We start from the raw sequence: 13,110 nt of genomic DNA, 5'->3' as shown, positions 1-13,110 counted from the left end.
TCTTTCTGTTGTTGATATTTGCATTCGAGTTAAATAAGAAAATAATATATTCCAGCATTTATCTTTACTAGGTTTGAAAATTTGTTCTCTTTCTAATTCTTTTTCCACACTGGAGAATGCTCCTTGGAGGTGGGGAAGACTGGGCATCTTCTACTGTTGTGTGGATGATTTTCTAGACTGCTGGGCATTATTCGTTTTCTATGCTCTTCATGGTTTTCTTTCTAATATTCTGTTGGATTTCATTATCTGTCACTAAGTGTTAGACATTGAACTTTCCCAGCATTTCTGTCTCTTTTCTCCCTACCATTCTACTAGTGATTGTGTCATGGGTTTGGAAACTGTTGAGTAAAATGAACCCATGCTGATAATATAGCATTCTAGCAAATGCTACATTTTATCCTTGGTCAGTATTCTTTCTTTGTGTGTTTTGAGAGTTTTGTGTTGGAGTGTCTGTTACCTTCCAAAATTGTGGCTGCCCATCTTGCTTATTGCTATCCACATTCATGATGTTTCTTTTAAAACCTCCTTTCACACTGAACATTTGGTGTCCTTAAGATCCAGAGTGATAAGGGCTAAATTGATAAGGGCTACATTGAAGTAATGCAGACCAGCTAGATAGTGCTTATTTCTCCAGTTCTGATCCTCTCCTATACCAGCCATCTAATCAGCCTGCTGTCTGCCTGGCTTCTTTGCTGACCAGAGGTCCCACCTCAACAGCTCCTTGCAGTGTTTCCCTTCTCCAGCAGGTCAGATGGGATTTCCAGGCCAGTGTGTCCTCCAGGGATACTCACACCACAGCACAGTGTATTGGTACTTGGGCTGCCACAGTTGGTATGGCTGCATCAGGGATCAGGGGCTGGCATTGATGTGGTGTTGGCAGCTTGGTTATTGGCTATGCCAGGAAACCATCTCCCAAGAAGCAGCCCTTCTCCTGTTCTGTCCTGGGCTTTTCCCTGTCTGAGGCCACGGGTGTCATCTGTTTGATGATTGCCTTTCTCATCATCTTCCTCACCGAGGCTCTGTGTGGTCATGCAGCTATCCCTGGTGCTTTGACACAGTGACAGTCCCAGTGCTGAAGTGTGAAAAGTTTACTATTAGATGTAGTGTTGCTCTGAAATAAATTTACAGAGCAAATATTTTTGTCATTTAAAATCCTTCACTCTAAGTGTGTTGTGTCAGATTTGAATAAATGTTTTGTGGGAAATATATGCTTCAATTTTATTTTCACTTTTTAGCCCTGGCTGACCTACATCTCTTCATGAACACCAGGATGGGCTCCAACACACAGAGCTCCACCTAGTCCTGTCTCTCACACCCAGCCTCATTTTTAATTTGTTTTATTTTTCAAGAAGCTCCATGCTGAGTTGCACTGTGGGTGCGGTAAGTTGGACTTCTACTAATACTGTGGGTGTATGTTATTGCTCTTGTTTTGTCTCTAGTATTTCTTGTTAATATCAATGTAGTTTATATGAGCATTTTGGACACTTTGATTTGAAAAGGCAAGAAGACACAATCTCAGAGCAGAACACCAGGGAGAAATGACTGCTCCTCCAGTAAATACATTCAAGATCAGTGTAATGTCTAATTTTTTTCTGGGAATGTCATATATTGAGACTATGCAAACCTTTAAAACTCTGTTTTGAGAATGTTACCTGGTGCTTGGAGAGATGGCTCAGCAACAAAGAACACTTTATGCTCTTGCAGAGGATTGGAAGTCAGTTCATCAACTCATGTGGTGGCTTGTAACCATCCATATTCCAGATCCAAGGGATTTAACATCTGTTAAGGATTTTTCACCGCTACCAAATGTGATGCTTTTTATGGTTTTTAATAAAGACAGAGAAAAACACCTTTTTATGGACAGACACATACAGAGTACACAGACAGACAGACAGACAGACACACACACACACAGAGAGAGAGAGAGAGAGAGAGAGAGAGAGAGAGAGAGAGAGAGAGAGAGAGAGAGAGAGCAAACAGACACACAGGGTTGATTCACAAGACAACTTTCAGGCAGACACAGACTCAAACTCATGGAACAAAGAACTAGGGAATGGAAGAGACAGGGAACTTCAAGTAGAGAATTCACATCTGGACTTGTTCTTATTTAATGGGTACAAGGGAAAATGCTCTCTCTTTTTTCCCCTTGACTCAGCTAGGATTATTTGTGATGTGGAGTTAATCGTTAATGTGTTTAGTCCATGCACATGTGCAGAATCTCTTAGCTAGTGACATCATTGTTTTTCCATATGGAGAGAAACAGTAGAACTTATCACAATGGGAAGCAAGCAGTCTTGTCATCTGAAGACTGTCCATGGGCTCCAAACCCTGTGCTTTAAGGACAGACCCCTATCTGTCTGCATTGGTTTTCCTGTGTGCACACCTCCAGCAGACCTGGGATGCTTATTTACTTTTTATGATCATGACAGCACAGCTTCAACCTCAGAACACACCAGAGAAACCTGGTGCTCATAATCGTGACAAATGTATTTCTTAGGGAGAATTTCTAAAGGGACTAGAGTAATTCTGCTGTGTCTTTTCCTCAGCCTATGCAGATGGACATGGGTTCATACAGAGAATTGTAGGCAGCAATCAGAAGTGCATCAATGGATAAAGGGCTAATCAATATAGCATGTATGATAGTTCTATTTCTAGGGCTTGGGAATAATATAGAATACTTTCTAAAGTGGCTGCTCTAGTTTATGCATCAACAAGCAGTGTATAACAGTGTCGATTTTCCAACATTCACCTCAGAATTTGTTATTTATCCTGGCAATAGTCATTCTAACAGAGTGAGATGGAATCTTTAAGGAGATTTAGTCTGCATCTACCTGATACCTAAGTATACAGAACTCTTTGTCAACTTGACTTGAGGAGTACCCAAGCTAACTGCACAGCCTAATCAGGAGACATGAGTGTACAAACATACCTGATACCTACTGACCTTAAAGCTTTCATGGAACTAAATTAGAAAAAGCCAAAAGAAATGATTAAATATTCTGATTCATATCACAAACCAAATTACACCAACATGAAGTGATTTAACAGGATTATAAGCAGCAACAACAATGAAGAAGAAATAAATGCACCTTGATTAAAAAGAAAACCCAAGAAGCAGATTAATTCCTCCCAGAATTATGTCAGAATTTCAGAGGATAATTGATCCTGAATCTACTTAAAGTATTCCCTGATGTAAAATGGAGTCAAGACTTCCAGATTCTTTATGAAGTTAATATTACCTGATACCAAACCAGATAAAGAGGAAAATTGAAAAACTTTAACTTTTATTTTTATCTTTTTGTCATTTCACATGATATACCTTGCTTAGTACACACTTTGATCCCTTACTCCCTGCAGTCCTGGCCCATACTCATCCTTCTCTCTGTCTCCTGCCCTCTATCCCCATCTCTCTCTCTCTCTCATTCCATAACTCTCTCTCATGTTCATTTCTACTCATTTTGCTTTTGACCCACTGAGATTAACCAGGTCCATCTGTGAGAATGTGGGTTTGGAGCTGTGTGTTGGAGCCTGTTGGACTTAGCAGAAGAGACACAGTAAAGACAGTGATTCCCCTTCTCCTAAAATCTCTCCATAGCCACAGTTGAGAGCTAAAGGGAGGGGCCCTGTGAGCCTCTCCCCCTCCTAGGCTGATTGTGGCCAGGGCTGGCCTTGACTGAGCCCAGTGCAGGTGAGCACAGTTGCTCTGGGTTACTGATTACAACAGCTGTGTGGAGTCTAGAGCATGACATGTCCTGGCCGTTCCAATGTTTATTTTCTTATTTCCTTCCCCTGGCCCTTCCTCAATATTCCCAGAGCATTGATGGGATAGTGTAACTGAGCTGTTCAAGGCTGTGCCCATTTCAATGGCTTATTTTATGCATATTAAACAGCCATAAGCTTCTATATTCATCGCTGAGTTTTCAAAAGGAATTTTCTGTGTTTTCCATAAAAGCACCTTCAGTATCCTCCCCAGAAGACCAACTTGTTTCTGTGTTAGCACAAGCACAACATCCCCATCTCATGGCACAGCACGACTTCAGCCCTGGGCTGTTCAAGGTCTGACTGACCACTGACTTCCTGAGATACCTATTTCCTTTCTAAATCCTGAGTGACTGAAATGTCTTCCCCCAAGTCAACATTGCTAATAGTGTAATTCTGGACAGTTGAGTGGCAGCAGTGGAGGTCTGTGAGGGAAGGATAAAGATGACTTTTTAGTGTCACTTCATATACATAGTGATGGTAATGATTATCCAGCTTCCCAGGAAAGCTCTCCAGAATGAGTTACTGTTTCAAAAATTTAGAATATTTCAAATAAGTGTAGAATATACAGATGGAACTTCACTTTTAACTTTAACTGGTGCTACTTGCATGAACATTTTTATTTTAATTCATTATTTTCTTTGAGCCATCCAGCTCCTCTACCTTGTCTTCAAGGCTGATATTCTGTCTCCTACATGCTTGATCTCTTTGAGTTTTTTTTAGGGTTATTGCATTTTTCATTTTCTGTTTCCTTATAGTTTCGATTTTTTTTCGGTGTTTCTTAAGTACTTATTGAATTTATTTGCATCCTTCAGGCATTTGCTAGTGTTTTTTTTGTCCATGAATCATTTTGTTCCAATCTTCTTTGAGTTGATTCACATGCTTTACATGTTTTGAGCATTTTGGACATGATTCTGGTTTTTGAGTTCTGTATATTGGATATCATTTAACTTCTTTCCTTAGGGGATACAGATATGGTTTGTGTTTTGAGCCAAGGGTGTTTTATCTTAGTTTTAATTTGTTTTGGGGATGGGGCATTTAGCAACAGAATTTAGAGCGTTTGTTTTCTTTTTTCTGAGTTTTAACCCAGGAGGCTTGTATTCCAAGATGAGACCTTAGGCCGGATAACTTGTATCTGAAGGGGTCAGAGCACAGGGTCAGATACCCTGGTGCTGCGTCCTCCTAGATCCAGTTCTGATCTAGGCTGGCAGCGAGCATGTGGGGAGGTTGTGCAGAGCGGGTGCAGGGCAGCCTGACAGCTGGAGCTGTGTGGAAGGCAGCCTGAGATAGAGTGGATGAACGGGTCCATGATGGGGCGCGACACCTGCCTGATCATTGGCCTTTGGTAGAAAATAAACAGTGGGGTGCACTTCGATAACAAAACAAGAAGATTGCTCAGTGGTTGAGAGCACTGGCTGCTCTCCCAGAGGACCCAGGTTCAAATTCCAGCAAGCACATGGCAACTCACAGCTGTCTCTGACTCCAAGATCTGACACCCTCACACAGACATACATGCAGGCAAAACGCCAATGCATCTAAAATAAAATAAATAATTTTTTTTTTAAAGAGGGGGAAAAAAAAGAAAGAATAAGAGCCGGATGTTGGCTTGCTGGAGGAAGAATGTAACCGGAAGCAGCCATGCATTGGGCGGCGCCCGGCAGAGCCGCTTCAGAGAACCATGCTGAAGGGACAGCGATTTCCACCGTTCTTTGTTGGACTCGTGTAGTCGCTTTGTCCCGAGCTGCATGAGGAGGACCCGGCGGGGTGTCGCGGGGACCTGAAATCTCCCCGGACCTGAAACCTCCCCGGAGCCGCAGTGGCCGCGCGGGGCGGCCTGGGAAAGTCACCAGTCAGCAGCGCAGTGGCGGGAACCGCAGCCCGGCGGCCCTGGAACCTCCCAGGTCAGAGGAGCTGCGGGGCTGGGACACAGGAGGGCAGGGACCGGGGTGTGCTCGCGGAGGCTGCTCAGAACACAGCTTCCAAAATTCTGTTGTGGACATCGTTCCGTTGTCGGTAAGGTTGAGATCCTATGAAGTGGGGACTATCGTGATTTTTTTCTTTTATGGTTGCCAGAATGTTTTCACCACATAATCTCGTAGAGCATCTGCAGTGTCTGTAGTTTGCAAACGGAGTTTCTTGATACTGTACCAGTTACAAAGCTCCTAGAATTGTAATTCATCCATCGTTTCTTAACGCCCCTGCTGCACTACTTGCCTCGACAATAGAGTGGCTTGTGGCCTGAGGAACTGGCTTCCCTAGAGAGCTTTGTAGATATTAGTCTTATGAGGAACCTTTGTAGATTTGATTGAACCAGAAAATGTACGTTACAAAGCACCACAGTTATGATTGTAAATATTAACATTTACTAAGCATTTATTAACATTTACTCGCCATTAATTTTCCATCTGAGATGTATGCACTCTGTTGTAAACACAGAATTCCGAAATGTGTCTTCACATGCTTAGTTGTTGATATTACACCTTAGGTCTGATGATAAACGAGGACACGACTACACTAAATGTGGCTGAGGAGAAGGTTTATTGTAGGTATGAGGGAGACAATAGCCAGAGGCATCTGGAAGGGCCCAGAATGAACTGGTTCATGAGAGGGGAGAGAATACGGGAGAGAGAAATGAAGAGAAGATGGGATATAGGTGGAGGTCAAGAGAGGAATCTGGAGCCTAGAGACCAAAAGAGCACTAGCAAAAAAGAAAAAAAAAATCCTCTTTGATATGTTAATTGGCACCTCAGTTAGCCATTTGTCATGAGTTTTTTGCCCCCTGACAAGGTCCAGGCAAGCCCAGTATACATGCCGTGAGAAGATGTTATCAGGTCACACTATATTTATAGATAGGAACTTTTTTTTTTTTTTTACTTCGAGACAGGGTTTCTCTGTGCAGCTTTGTGCCTTTCCTGGAACTCACTTTGGAGACCAGGCTGGCCTCGAACTCACAGAGATCCGGCTGCCTCTGCCTCCCGAGTGCTGGGATTAAAGGCGTGCACCACCGCCACCCCCACCCCCATCAGCCCCCGGCTTTAGAAAACTCTTTATAGATTAAAACATAATTAGAAAGCACCTTTTGAATAATTATGCTGGGACACCTACGTCAAAAAAAAATGTCTCCTTGTTCTAGAAATGCACTCTGCCCTTGCTCATGTGGCAAAAGTGTTTATTTCCTGGTTTGTTGACATTCAGTGCTGTGACTGTGGACTTCTTGTAGGAGGAGTGGGAATGTCTTGACCCTGCTCTCAGGGCTTTTTTCAGAGATCTCCTCTTGGAGAAGTACAGCAGTCTGGTTCTGAGGGTCAGAGTAATTTTCTTGCAGTCTCCCTTGCTCCCCCTCAGGGTTCTTGCACAGACCACTCTGCATGTGTGTGAGGTGTGTGTGAATGAAGTTTCACATCCCATAAAGTGAGATCCTCAGAGAAAAAGAGACGTTTTTCTTGATATTTGCTCTCTTCATGTTTATCCTTTGGCAGGTGTTTTCTTCTTTCGTTTTTGTTCCATGGAAAGTTCCAGGTGCTTTCTGACGATTCCCTTCCCCATATACAAGTCTCACATTGCTCAGTGAGTCCTGCTCACCTGTGAATCAGAACAAAGAACCCTACAAGGTGAAGAGAGAGGAGACAGTAGCAAAGGATCCAGGTATGCCAGAAGGATTGAGGAAGAGGTGGGGTAGGTCTCAAGTGATAGTTGAAACAGGAAGTTGGTTTTGGTAGATTCTATTTCATTAGTGATTATAGAAAATTTCACTGAGATAATCTTAGATGTGAAACTGAATTTGCCATCATTGCCTGTGTAGAGAGCAGCCAATTGTTCTCAGTATTTGATGAGTTATGAGTCTCTGAAATACCTCTTGCTCATTGAAACCAATGTTTCTTTGACCCAGGCTGAAAGCAGCACCCCAGATATGGGAGTGAACTGAGCTATTTAAAGGCAGGTTGAGTATTGTACATATAGCAAATATCAGTAGTGGCTCCCTGCCTAGGGCCTGTGACCTTTGTTATCATTGCTTTTGGTGAGGTTCCCCATCCATCCATGTATTTCCTTCTGTGGAGCTGGCCTCATAGTGAACCAGAAAACCTGGTACCCATAGAAGAGTCTTCCTCCTACGACACCCGTGGGCATGCCTTGCCTGACAGATTGGGATTATTGTACATAGGATCCAAATCTGGATATGGCCATTGATAACTCCACCTCCTTACCCAGCCTGCATACCTGTTTTTGACAATATGAATGAATATCTGGAGTCCCAGATATCTGTAGACAGTGTGAGTGGTCTGATGTGACCTTTCCCAAGATGGTCCAATTGCTTTCTGACTTTCCTATGTTGTCCTCTTTAAATTTCTCTGATGCACTGTGTTGAATTAGTCCTGATTCAAGTGGAATAATTCAAATTTTTCTGTTTTTATACTGATTGGTTTAGCTTTGTGTCTCTTCATGTTCATTATGCTGAGGTATGTTTCTCCTGTTCTCACATTCTGGAGAGCTTTATACTAAGCAATTGTCATATTTTACGTATCTGTTGACATAGTCTTTTTTCTTCTCTCACTGAGTCCACTTATTTGATGTCTTACATTGTTTAGTTTGTAGGCCTTGCACTCTTGGTGTGAACTCAGCTTTCCTTCCATTTCCTTATAATTTAGAGAGATTGTCTGTGTCTGTTTCCTTCCCAGCAAGTAGTCTGTGATTTTCCTTTGTACATATTAGTTTGGGTTTGTCTTCTTTGAGTGTCAAGGCAAAGCAACCTCTTTATGATGACTTTTTTTGGCATTCATTTTTTTGTGTTTTATTTACTAGTCTCCTTTTTGTTTTTTGATTTTTAGAGACAGGGTTTCTTTGTGTAGTCCTGGATATGTTGATATTCTCAGTACCTGTCAAGATATGAGATGATACAAAATATAACTGTGACATATATTTATGGACATATACTGTGGTTTTATAATTATGTAAACATAAAATCTGTTATCCACACATGCAGAATGAATGCTTCTTTTGTGACCCAGATGTAACGTAAGATATAGCATATAGTTATATAAGCCAAGAGACTAAACGCATGAAAGTATACTTTCTCATGAAAGTATAAAGTTAATTTCCATAGAGGAAAATGGTAGCAGCCAGGGACTGAAAGGCCTCAGAGTTGTCATAGTGAATATTTATTGTCAACTTGAATGTATTAAGAACTATCTTGAGGCTGGAGAGATAGCTCAGAGGTTAAAAGCACTTATTGCTCTTGCAGAGGACCAGGGTTCCATCTTAGCATCTACATCATGGTTCATAGCCACCCATAACTCCAGTTCTTGGAGATCTGATTCCCTCTTCTCACCTCCATGGACACAATGCACGCAAGTGGTGCATATACATACATGCAGGCAAAACGTTCCCAAATGAAATAAAATGAATAAATCTAATTTAATAATTGTGGAAAAAACTGCCTAGAAGAATAGTAAGGTGCATGTCTGTGTATGTCTGGGAAGGTCTTTCCACAGAGGATAGGGCTTTGAAGGCTTTGGCTGATCAGTGAATAATCAATGAATAATCCTCACATTAGCTCATAATGAGATCAGGTTGTTGGAAGCTAGGAGAAAAAGCAGGAAGAAGACAGATCGTAGAGAGGATATAATTCACAGGGGCAAGCTTGGAAGGATCTACCTTATCCCTGTACATTTCTGAACATTCTCTTCTCCCTGGCAGCCACCAGCTGGGTTCTGCCATACCTCTAATTTGATGATTCTGTATAACGTTTCCTACAGCAATTTAGCACTCACGTTAGATTTTAAACAGATGTTATGAGCTGAATAGTAATATTCTACCTTTTAAATAGGTTCAGGTGGGTTTCAAGGGATCAGTATTCTTACACAAAGTTGTGCAAGCTACTAAAGTAGAAACAAGTCCATCTCTAAGAAGAACTAATTTGGAATGATAATCTTTTCCTCAGTGACCATTTTACAGTAGACGATGATGAGAGTGATTAAAACTGGATCTGATAAGTTTACTGTATTGAGAGAAAAACATGATGTGTCTTTTCTCCAAGACAGCAGGTTACACATGATAAATACATGTACTGTATCTGCCAGGTAGAATGAACTGAAATGTATCCTAAGTTTCTTTTTTCCTTTAGATTGTTTATTTATTTTTATTTTTATGTGCATTGGTGTTTGCCGGTGTCTATGCCTTTGTAAGGGTGTTGGGTCCCCTGGAACTGTAGTTACAGAAACTCGTAAGCCGCTATGTGGGTGTTGGGATTTGAACCTGGTTCCTCTGAAAGAGCAGTCAGTACTCTTAACCACTGAGCCATCTCTCCAGTCCTGTATCCTAAGTATTTTTTTGTCAGTGAGAAATGCTGACAGCATTTTCAGATAGGGTGTAAGCAGTCCTATCCCCACCTCTGTATTGTACCATGTGGATTATAGCAGTAAGAATTTTCAGGAGATACTGACCTGTTGCTGTGCATAAGCCATCAATTTTTAAGCATTAACTAATGTCCCATTTAACGACTTCTCTTTTTTTTCGTTTGGAAGAGGAAGGCTCCCCTACCCCATGTTTTTCCTGTCCCTGTTTTTTTTTTTTTTTTTGTAGGTAGAGATTCTGAAGAGAAGTTTTTTTTTGGGGGGGGGGAGGAAAGAGTTTATTTCAGTGTACAGTTTCAAGGTACAGTTCATTGTCAAAGAAGTCAGGGCTGTAACTAAAGCAGGGCAGGGACCTGGCATGAGGAGCTGAAGCAGAAGCCATGGAGGACACCGCTTTCTTGCTTGCTCCCTGGCTTGTTCAGCCTGATTTCTTACAGCAGCCAGGACCACCAGGCTGGGGTGGCCCCACCCACAATGGGCTGGGCCTTCCCATATCGATCACTAATTAAGAAAACACTATAGACTTCTGACAGGCCAGTCTATGGAGGCATTTTCTCATCTGAGAGTCCCTCTTCCAAATGACCCTACCCTACCTCGCTTGTGTCAAGCTGACAAAACACCAGCCAGCACACCATTTCCCAAGTCCCTCTTTACTACTGCTGACCAGGCCCATGGAGATGGCTCAGTGGGCAAACGTGCTTGTTGGGCAAGCTTGACCACCGGAGTTCAATACCTGGAATTAATGCAGACACACAGAGAGAAATAACTTCCACATGTGCACTAACAAACAATAAAGCTTTAAAAATGAACAAAAGGGGCTGAAGATTGGCTCAGCAGTTAAGAGCATTTGTTGATCTTGCAGGAAACCCAAGTTGTACTCCAGGCACCCACATGGTAGCTCACAGCTGTAACTCCAGTTGCAGAAGATCCAATGCCCTTGAAGAGAAGTTTTGATGGACAGACCTCTATTTATTTCTTTAAAAAAACTAATTAAGTATAGGAGTGTTCATTTGCATGTTTTTATGTGAACAGCATGTGTGAAATGGCCATGGAGCCCTGAGATAGTCGCCAAATCCATGGCACCAGAGTTAGGTAAAATTGTAGGTTGCCTAATGTGTAGAGAGAATTAGACCCTTTCCCATTAGGAACAACAAGTGTCCTTAACCCCTGAGACATCTCTCCAGGTCCCAGGTTTACACTTCTGGTGCACTTTCATGATGGAGTCAGTATATAACACTGCAAATTCTATTTTCTGAGAATGTTAGAATAGAATCAAGTGAGATGCGGCTGCAGACAGGATTGATTCAGTGTCAGTATTGCAGCAAGTCTGACAGTTGTAGAATTTGGAAGCAAAGTTTTGCTCATCATAACTTCACCATCTGAGATATGACACTGGGGTGCTATTTGATATCATCACAGAGTTCTTAAGCTACATCTAGACCTTAGATACAAAACTTATATTCCCAATACGTTTGTTGACTCTGAGACTATTGTCATTTCGATTTATAGAAATAGAAAATTCAATACAGACTGTGACTATTTTAGAAAGTATCTTTTATTGTTTTGTTTTTGTTTTTTGAGACAGGGTTTCTCTGTATAACCTTGGCTGCCCTTGAACTCTTTATGTAGACCAGGCTGGCGTTGTTCTCTCAGAGATCTGCTTGCCTCTGCCTCCCTATGGTAATATTTTATCTGTGCCCCCAATAAGTTTATCTGAGGATCAGAGGAAAAAGCCAGCCACTATATTAGACATAGAAGTCAGGCTATGGTAGCACATGCCTTTAATCCTATCATTTGGGAGGCAGATATCTGTCTGGATCTCTGTGAGTTCAAGACCACACTGGGAACAGAGCCAGGCATGGTGGCACACACCTTAAATCACAGCACTAATCATAGAGGTGTGTAGGTCTGTACAGACAGACAGGAAGTGACAGAGATGGTCAGGAAGAGGAAGTGATGTAGCTGGACAGAGAGCAAATGAGATAGCAGAACAGAAAGGCATATAGGTGTGGGTATACAGGAAGTAGGCCTCTTTGGAGACTGAGGTGTCAGTGAGGTGAGGTTAGCTTATGGCTTCTCCTATTCTTCTGATCTCCCAGGTTTTTACTCCTATATCTGGCTCCTAGTTTTTATTTAATAAGACCTTTTAAGATTTGTGTTATACCTCCCAATTGCTGAGATTAAAAGCATGTGCCACCACTGTCCACCCAAAAATATCTTTTATTAAAATTACATTTCACATTTATTTTATGTGAATATATTTGCTTGACTGTATGCATATATGATATGTGTGCCTCTAGCCTGTAGAATTCAGAATTGAGCATTGGATCTCATGGAACTAGAGTTAAAATCTGTTGTGTTGTGCCACGAGGGTGCTAGGAACCAAACTGCATTTTGCCACATTCTGTTTCTGTAGAAATAGTTCTGGAATATTCTAACATACAACATCTCATGATCATCCTATTGTACACATTACTGACTTTCTATGTAATAATTAATACTTGGAGAAAATATAATGTGTTTGACTGTACATATGTATGATGTCCTTATTTCATTCCTGTCACATTTTTGTGTTCATATCAATATTATACAAATTTCATTACAGCATACTGTGAAATTAGGACAATTATTGCCTCAAAGTTTGTTTCCTGATTTTCTAACTGTGAAGGTTTCAGTAGGTCCTTTATATTCTATTTATTTTGTGGTCTGTTTTTTAATTGCCTGATAAAATACTAGCAGGACTCTGATAAGAATTGATTAGTAACTCTACAAAATATTAAACTTGTCTATATTGTCTTCTCATTGATTTTTTTCCTGTTATTTCTCCATGATTTCTACTGCAGTAATTTTAATTGATTTTAAGATCTTGGTTTAATCTTTTAAAGGGTTTGAATGCTCTGTGTTTTCTCAATTTCATATATATTTTGGATTACTTTGTTTATAAACAAATTGCTTAGTACCTTTGGAAAATGGAAGCCTTCTTACTGATTTCATTCCTGTA

The 13,110-nt window shown here is 41.2% G+C and overlaps 1 protein-coding gene across 1 annotated transcript in view; it reads left to right on the top strand.

Moving 5' to 3' along the window:
* The window catches only part of LOC114683972 (zinc finger protein 420-like), a 593,185-nt gene that overhangs the window by 506,075 nt on the left and 74,000 nt on the right, over nt 1–13,110 (top strand). The window contains exon 2 of the mRNA XM_037202605.1: nt 7,239–7,404. The gene's annotated coding sequence lies outside the window, so the exon portion shown is untranslated. The remainder of the gene's footprint in view (nt 1–7,238; nt 7,405–13,110) is intronic.

This window comes from Peromyscus leucopus, chromosome 1, assembly GCF_004664715.2.
Source record: "Peromyscus leucopus breed LL Stock chromosome 1, UCI_PerLeu_2.1, whole genome shotgun sequence".
NCBI classification, from domain to species: Eukaryota; Metazoa; Chordata; class Mammalia; order Rodentia; family Cricetidae; genus Peromyscus; species Peromyscus leucopus.
The sequence above is the reverse complement of the archived record's forward strand: the minus strand, read 5'-3'. Positions and strand labels throughout refer to the sequence as shown.